Genomic DNA, 9,044 nt, shown 5'->3' on the forward strand with positions numbered 1-9,044 from the left:
ACCTTTCATTGTGAAACTGGTGATTTGTGTGGTGTCAGTGAAGCAACAGTGTGTAGAATAGTTCACAATGTCTGCGGTGACATTTGTAAACTGAGAAATCTGTACATTACGTTCCCTGATGCTGCTGAGCAAGCCAACTATAAAGTGCGATTCTACAAATATGGAACCCTCCCAGGAGTGACTGGCTATATAGATGAATGTCATGTTGAAATCAAGTGTCCATCAACTCCTGATGCTGAGGAGTACAGAAACCGTAAGAACAGAACTGGTTTTCCATCAATGTTCAGGCTGTATGCACTCCCAATTTAGAGTTTTCAGACATTGTTGCCCGTTGGAAAGGAGCATGATTCAAGGATTTTTCACAACTCTTCATTGTGTGCTCAGTTCTTCATGTCCACTGTCCAAATGGTCATCATCTGGTATACCATCCAGAGGCTGCTGGTCCTCTATTATTCCAGTCAGCAAGTCAACCAATTCATCTGTCTTGTCTTTACTTGGTGGGGGTCCACCACCAGTAGTAAATCTCTTCTGGCCTCTGCATTCGTTTTTTTTTTTTTTTTTTTTTTTTTTTTTTTCAAATCTAATTTGATGTTCTTCCACAGAGTCTATGAAGGCAGATATCATTCAGTATAAACAATGTCACAAAACTATATGACATCTGTGATATACAGATCATAATAGACAAGTCTTACCGGCAGTTGCTGTACCGCTCTTGTGGTTACATTTTCATTTGCATTGAATTCACTGCAAATGGCAGCCCAAGCACTCCTCTTCTTATGTTCAATAGCAGCAGTATGACCTTTACTTTCAATAACAGCAAGATTTCCCACAATTTGTTTATGTAGAGTTTTTTTATACTCAGTATAGTTCTTTGAGCGTGTTCTTTTAGCTTCAGCCATTGTTTGGTGTCAAAATTCCCTCCAGCAAAGCTGTCCTCAATTCCATTCCAGGTTTTTATGATCACCAGGCTATGCTCCCACTTAGGCTAATGAGGTGTTTTCATTTGAGCTTACTCCAGGACTCCACAGTCCGGGACTAATTAAGACAAATGTAAGCCACGCTCATGCAAGCCACTTAAATGACTTAGCTTTACTAGTCTGACTCAGGCCTACTCCTGGCTTCATATAAGCCTTGTCTGCGAAACCGGGCCATAGTCTGCTTTGTGCTGTGCCATGACACTTTTTTTTTTTTTTTTTTTTTTTTTTTTTGCATTTGTAGCACCCCCCTAGTGTTCTACTGGAATGAAACTTTCAGGTTATGTTTCAGCTATGTGGAAATATTTTGCAAGTTTTGTGATGATTGGGCCAGTGGTTGTTGATTTTTGTCAATTGATGTGTAAATCATAAATAATAATCCCAAGGACATTTTGAAGAAGTTAAGACTCACTTGTCAGAATATTTAGATAGAGCTGGGCTTCCTCTGCATCAGGGGTCAGTTTACAGCCATAGAGACCAGCGTCCTGTGCTGTGACGTTTCTGATGTTCAGAGAGCAGTGAGGGCCCAAAGTCATCCTGTCCTCACCAGTTTTTTTAAACTGTCCATCCCAGCTCAATACAAAAGTCACATGTTCATATATGCTGAATAACCATGTAACAGAGCAATCTGAGTTACTGGATGATGCAGCATTTCCACACGGCAGAGCAACGTTGTCTCCGAGTCTTTTGTAGAGAGTTTTTCTTTCTGCACTGATGCCTGCAGGGAAAAGAACATCATTAGGCTTTATAGTTTGTAATACTCCCAAGACGAGACAGCTTGTGCTCCCAAAAATTACTGCTGCCAGGACATAAGATATTCTGATTCTGTGTTTTTTGAAAGATTCTTGGTAATGTAGTCAAATCTTTGGCTGATATATAAAAAAGGGGCTTATAGACTAGACCATCTAGATTTTACAAACATCGTATGATGTCAACAAAATGCATTGCATTACATGAAAAAAAAAAAAATATAATATTTCATACCCTAACCTTCAAATTTCCTTTATACCAACAACAAAAACACACCATGACTGGAGTGTTCAAACACAAAAATTAACAATTTACATTTCACACATGGAAAAAGGTAAATAACATGTCATCATGTGAAAGGCCAATAATAACACATATAAGCAGTTTCATCCTACCAAATGATAAAAACTCCCATATTGCCTGTTCACATTTAACTAAAGACCATATACTATTGAATTCATCTCTTATTTTTTAGACATTTTCTAATAAAATAATCGCAGGTTAGCAAAAAATAAATACAAATCTGACAGGATAGCATTTTGAAATAAGTGCCTTCTTTGCACTTGACTGTAAATTTATCAAAGGAAAAGCATTTGACCCTGCCTGTAGAATCAGATGGACTATTTATAACGTCAGTTCCCTGAAAGTGTGTGTTCTCGGCTCTCTCTGAGATGTGTTGATGTGTTAAAGTCCACCCATCCGGTGCGTGAAAAGTAGGGATGAGCGAGTACACCACTATCTGTATCTGTATCTGTATCTGTTTAACCATCTACATCAGGGGTGTCAAACTCGTGCCATGGAGGGCCAAGAGGCTGCAGGTTTTCATTCCAACCAACAACTCCACCAGGTGATTTCACTGATCACCCTACCTCCAAACAGAGAGGCAGGACTAATCAGTGAAATCACCTGGTGGAGTTGTTGGTTAGAATAAAAACCTGCAGTCTCTTGGCCCTCCATGGCACGAGTTTGACACCTGTGATCTACATTATCCGTATCCGTATCCGTACTCGGAGTGAGCGGGACCGAAACCGGAAGCGGGTGGTGCTTAAGCCGGAAGTTGGCAGGGTTTGACCGGGAATGGGTGGGGCTTAACCAGTATGTTATTTTAAGCCTGGAATTGATACGGTTGGTCAGAAGTTGCTATATTTATTGTTTATTGGAAAAGTATTTACAGAACAGCCTCAGAATTGAGCTTCAGATCAATGTTTTTGATCACAATAGTAAATGAACTATTCTTTTTCACCTCTCTCACTATCCTCCTGGCCAGCACAGGTGTCACTTTAGGCTTCCGACCATGTCCTCTGAGATTTTCCACAGTGCAGAATGTCTTGTATTTTTTAATAATACTTTGCACTGTAGCCACTGGAACTTGAAAACATTTAGATATGGCCTGATAACTCTTTTCTGACTTGTGAGCAGCCACAATGCGCAGCCACAGGTCCTCAGTGAGCTCCTTTGTCTTAGCCATGATTGTCCAAAAACCAACTGCAGAGAGCTGCTGTTTTTCACCTGTTGAGTTGATTAAAACAGTTGTTCCCAATGAATCAGGGTAATTAGGTTGCTTTAGAACAGCTTGGACTATTTGGAATGGTATAGAACTTTGGATTCTCCCATAGAGTGTGACAGTTTGCAAAGGGTATGAATAATTTTGGACATGCCACTTTTTGTTCAAATGCAAATAAAAACTTAGAAATATTTCTTTCCACAATGATGCCTCTTGATGCCTGTGATGACAATGATGCCTGTGCCATTTCCAGTTAATAAAAAACTTGCTGGTTGAATAAAAGTAACTTTATGTCAAAATTTGCAAGGGGTATGAATAATTTTGGGCTTGACTGTCTCTCTCTCTCTCTCTCTCTCTCTCTATATATATATATAGATAGATAGATAGATAGCTTAATTTGTAATATTTATGCTACTACTATAGTTATTTTATATGAACTACAGTGAGGAAGTGTCAGACTCTCAGTGCATGCAGCCAAAATAAAATACAAATAACAAAGTACTTTCTGTGTTCAGCTAATGTGTGTGTTAAGACTGTGACTCAGCACCGCGTCCGGTATGAGCAAAGTTTTCCAACTGACTTTATATCAAAAACCAGCCGGTAAGAGCGAGCAGATGGTTACAAAAAAGGGGCTGTGTCGGCAGTGAGAGACGCGACACAAGTCTCATTCAGCCTGTCTGCTCAAAAGCAGCACATCTGTTACCAAGTTTAGCAGAAACTCTACTGACTATCAGTGATTACAAACCGAGGGAAGCGAGCTGAAAAAAAACTGACCTCTACTGAAGAGAGACGCGACGTGAGCTGTCACCAGGGGTGCCGTATATGGGGGAAAAGTTAGGACAATTCCAAGGGCCCTTGCCTGACAGGGGCCCCAAAAAATGGGTAAAAACGAATATAAAATTATTAAACCATAATCGAGTAAATAGATATATTTTTTTTTTTCATGGGGCCCAAAATTCCTGGCGGCGCCCCTGGCTGTCACACCTGAGTGAGTGACAGCTGACGTTGTCCCTGTGTGTGTGTGTGTGTGTGTGTGAGCAGGGCACACGGCATAGGGGAGGGGCGCTGTGTGTGACTGGCCTATCACACAACGTGGACACGTGCTCGTGATGAATGAAAATCCTCATTGGGTGACTGGTTGGGTTATCCTCCAGTCACTTCCTCTATGCCTCAGTTCCTCAACTGCTGTTATTTACCTTATTACTGACAAGAAAATCAACCATTCATTTGAGATTCCATTAAAAATATCTCTTTCGTAAGAGTTATTCTTCTTACATGGAACCACTCTGTTCTAATCATTACCGCAATCTCTGCTAAGTCTGAGAAACACAGGTTATTACACAATATGTCAGTGTCAGTCTGTTCCACTGAAATATTAAACATCCAGATTATTGCACATATGTTGAGCAACTGCTGGTAAAGCTCTTGTGGCAGGATTTCAAACTGCATATGCAAAGATAATGTTGTCTTTGGCTGCTAACATCACACATGATCCCATGTTTTATTTGAGGAATACAGTCTTTTACCATCAAGAAACAGTTTAGGTCAGACTGAATGGAAAGTATAAGTCCTTTGTCCTACAATCGATAAAGCTAGATAACTGGGAGGACGAGTGACAGTCTCCCTTGATTTTCAAATTTGAAGTTTGAAGCCAAAAATACTCCTGACAAAGGTCCAGGTCAGACCACAAGGCCAGTATGATGACTAAACTTTAAGGTTGAACAAGAGCAGTGTGCACAGTCTTCTTTTTTTAAGATCCAGTGCATCTGCACCTGAGACAGCTGGATGTGTGAATATCTCCTTTAAAAAAAAACTGGTTGAAACCGCTGCCTTACAATGTTCTGCTCCTAAGACCAACAAAGTCGTCAATGTTCATAAACCACAGAACTGATAACTGGCTGTGGAAAACAAAATGTTTTCCCGGGAACTATTTTCCCTGGTGGAGGGAGCGTTTCACTACAGCCAATTTCAAATCATCAAAACACAACAGTGCTGCTGCTTTTAGGAAAACCAATGTGGAGGACTTTATTAAGGTGAATACTGATGTGAGGAAAGTTTGAAGTCTCTGAAAGTTCATTTTCAGAAAAGGGAGGAAAAATGACATGACAGTTCTAAAATGCCACTGCTTGCTTTAGGAAAACAGCAGAAACGTGTTTTATAAATTTTATAGGTTTATACTCTAAATACATTACCCTAACCATGCAGAATCACTGGTATGGTCCTTTCTGACAATAAAATATATTCTAATCTAATCTAATCCTGGCTAGTGCCTGGTAAGGACTTTGAACACCTGTCATTTTGCTTTAATAAAGACAAGGTTGTGCTTCTGTTTGGTTAAATTAAGCTATAACTAATCAAGCAAAATAACTAAACACTAAATAAATAAAAGTAAATGTGACTTTACCTGCAAACTGAAGCAGAAAGGTAAGAATTAGTTCCCATCGAGCCATTTTCTGTCTTCTCTCCCCACAGTTCTCGCCAGATTTGCTTCCTTGACTTATGTAGTCAACCTAATCTTGTCATTGTGGTTAGGTTGTGCAACAGCAGTGTGAAACAACATCCATCACTCAGGCCTCTGATACCACAGACCAGCGTCTATGCCTGTGTTTTAGTGAGACAGGAGAACCACTCAGCCAGATTTAAGAATTGCATCCTATAGGATGTTTACCTTCAGCACTTGAGCTTGTGGGACGTAAGCAGCACGTGGTGGTGTGGAAGAAACAGGAACTGATGTTGAAAGCGATGACAAAATGCCTTAAGTGCAATTCCCCCTAACGGCCACCAGATAGCCCCCAAGCTGACTGTAATAGAGTCTGAATGTATAGAAGTCAGTGACTTTATTACCTCCATAAACAGTCTTTTCTATGAATTTCTATCTCAGTAGCAAGTTCCAGGTCTTCTTATATTTTTTTTTTGATTTTCAGTTTGCCCAAATTCTTTTGTCCTAAGACTGTTATGGGCTTTTCTCCACACTGGCTATGTTCTCCATTTTCAAAGTTTTAACAAGACACAGTGGCCACCCGGTGGTGCAAATCCCTAACCCTAGCCCTTTGCCTAACCATAATTTAGTCCTAACCATGTGCAAATTTTCTCTAAAGGATTTAATCTCCATAGCAAAAGCTAAAACAAGCAAACCACCACTGGGATTTAAACCCAAATCTTAACCATCTCAGCGTAAAATCAAATTCAAAACTCAAACGCTGCCATTTTGTTGTACCATAAAACCCAATTCAAAATTCTTAGTAATTATTACAAATCAGGCTCAAAACCACAGCCTGGCCCTGATCTTAACCACAAACATAACCCTTAATAATAAAGAAAAACAACATTTTAGAGAGACAAACTTTTCAATACAAGCATGTAGCCAAACCCAACATTAACTATACTTATTCAGAGGATTACAAAATATAGAACGCCAACTCTCTACTGTCCCTATCAAATAAAACAGAAACCCCACAAAATAAAACAAATAAAAATGCACCATAAAATGACTGCATTTCCAAAATGACTGGCATTATCATCAGTCATGCTTGAAAATGTAAACAAATTAATTCCAGAAACTGTGATATCTTTGAATGAAGATTAATTATGTGTTTCTATCTATATTATTTTTTAAATAGATGTGTTGTATTTCTATAAGTCCTCGGTGTCCTCGCTGAAGTAACTTCAAGTTCTAGGGAATAACTTGAAAGGAAGTGATTGAATGGGATTCCTCTAATTTGGCCTTGTGTTATTCACACTACAGCATGATGGAAATGCTGTAATGTCCCTTTTTTTTCCATCAAGATGACGTGACAGATGAGGAAGTGGCACTGCTGGTTCCTTGTTAAGAAACTGCCTTTACTGTGCCTTTACTGTACAGCAAATAGTTGCTTGTTTTTTGTTGACTATATTGGGTTTCTGGCTTGGTTTTTCCTCCATCCAGCTTGCAGTGACATTGTCAGGCATATTTTATCATTTGCCTACAGATTATAAATAAATAAATAAATAAATAAATAAGTGGGAAACGAAAGTGAGAAAATGAGAGTAGGGGTGCTGTCACCAGGGAATGAAGAACAGAAACTTACACAATAACTGTGAATGCGTCAACCTTAGAAAGCTATACACAGCAATTCATCCCATTCTTCTGAATTGTCCAGAAAAACCACAACCTGTCCAACTGGGGTCCCGACTAGATTATAATGTATGAACTTTTGATCTGTCTGCTGAAAAGGAAATTAAGAGACCACAGATGCAGGAAGAGTGAACTTGTTTTAATTCTTCTGATTTGACTCGGCTTGATTGCGACACTTATGTACAGGTTAACATCATCTGCATACAACATTATCATGAACTCAGTGTTCATGATTCCAGACATGTACATGTAAATGTTAAAATCAATTCATAGCTATATGTTTTTGAACAGTGGGAGTGCATTCAGATGCTGCAACATTTTGCAAACATTTGTACTGCAGTTTTGGGTCAATATACATTCAGTACTCACCCTGCATTCCCAGCATAGCATGATCATATTGATTTGGAAAATACATGATAGACTTTGTGGCTGAATTTTGCACAGAAATGTATTGGGATTTATAAGGCTGCCCTAGGGTTTATAAATTTGTTATTAATTACATTGTAAACACTATAAATCATCAATAAACAATTACAAATAAGTTACAACTCAGTTTTCATGCGTTGATGCAGGATCACTATTTAGCACCAAAGGGACTAGGTAAAGTAAGCTAATCAAGTAGTACAGAACAGATGCAGTGCAGCAGTAACTTGATCTTGCCAAATAGTGAGCCTTCATTGATGTTTGAACTGTGTTGTTTACAGTGTTTATTAGTTATTTCTAAAGTGTTCGCAGCCTAATTAATAAAGTAATTATAAAACATTCATCATCCTTTTACTGTAAAGTGGTACCATTATGTTCCAGCCACTCAACCAAAACTTTCAATTATGCTACAAAATGAAGAAATTACTCTTTCCTAAGATCTGACTGGAGGATAGAGTCGGCAACAGAGACATGACAATATATGATTCAAACATGCAATGTGTAAATTGTCTTTGCAGTGTTGGCAACCCCACAATTCACAGTCTCTACTGATTACACTTCCATAAATGAAGAATCTTTAAGCCTAAGGAACACCAAATTACAACAAAAAGAAAATTGAGCTCAACATGAGAGGTTTTTCTAATGTTTTGTGCACAGAGCGTAATGTTTTAGAGCTCACAATATTTCTTAAAATGTTCTTGACGGTTATTATTTTACACAAACATTTAACGATGTCTGTATATGCAAGGTCTGCAAGGTTTTGCTGAAATTTATTTAGTATGAGCAGTGATTCATAAATAGCATGGCAAGATAAATAAATTAGAACATGTGTCAGCACTTACTGTGGTTTATAAAAAAAAATTCCCATTATAAAATTAGAAAATGACAATAACATATAATCAAGCTGAAATAGCTCTTCATTTGCAAGGAAATAGCAAAGTGTTAAATTGCAGCAGACAACAAAGTACATGAGTGAAACAACAAAAAAATCTATCTACAATCAAGCAAAGCGAAGCGAAGCTGCAGATTAGCAGTGGTTATGAAGAAACGTGCCTCCATGTTCATTATTCCTTCCTCTATCTCAATGAGAGGATCACACTCTATCCATTGGCAGGTTGCTAAATATATTACAAAATGTAAAATTTCCAAATAATTGACAAAACCAATACTTTGAAACAGCTTATAAAAAAATATGATCAATGTTGGTATTAAATCTGAATCTTAATCTTTTTAAGTTTAAACAATGACATAATCTCAAATCAGTAATCAAAAAATACAG

Source organism: Myripristis murdjan, chromosome 24 (assembly GCF_902150065.1).
Source record: "Myripristis murdjan chromosome 24, fMyrMur1.1, whole genome shotgun sequence".
Taxonomy (NCBI): Eukaryota; Metazoa; Chordata; class Actinopteri; order Holocentriformes; family Holocentridae; genus Myripristis; species Myripristis murdjan.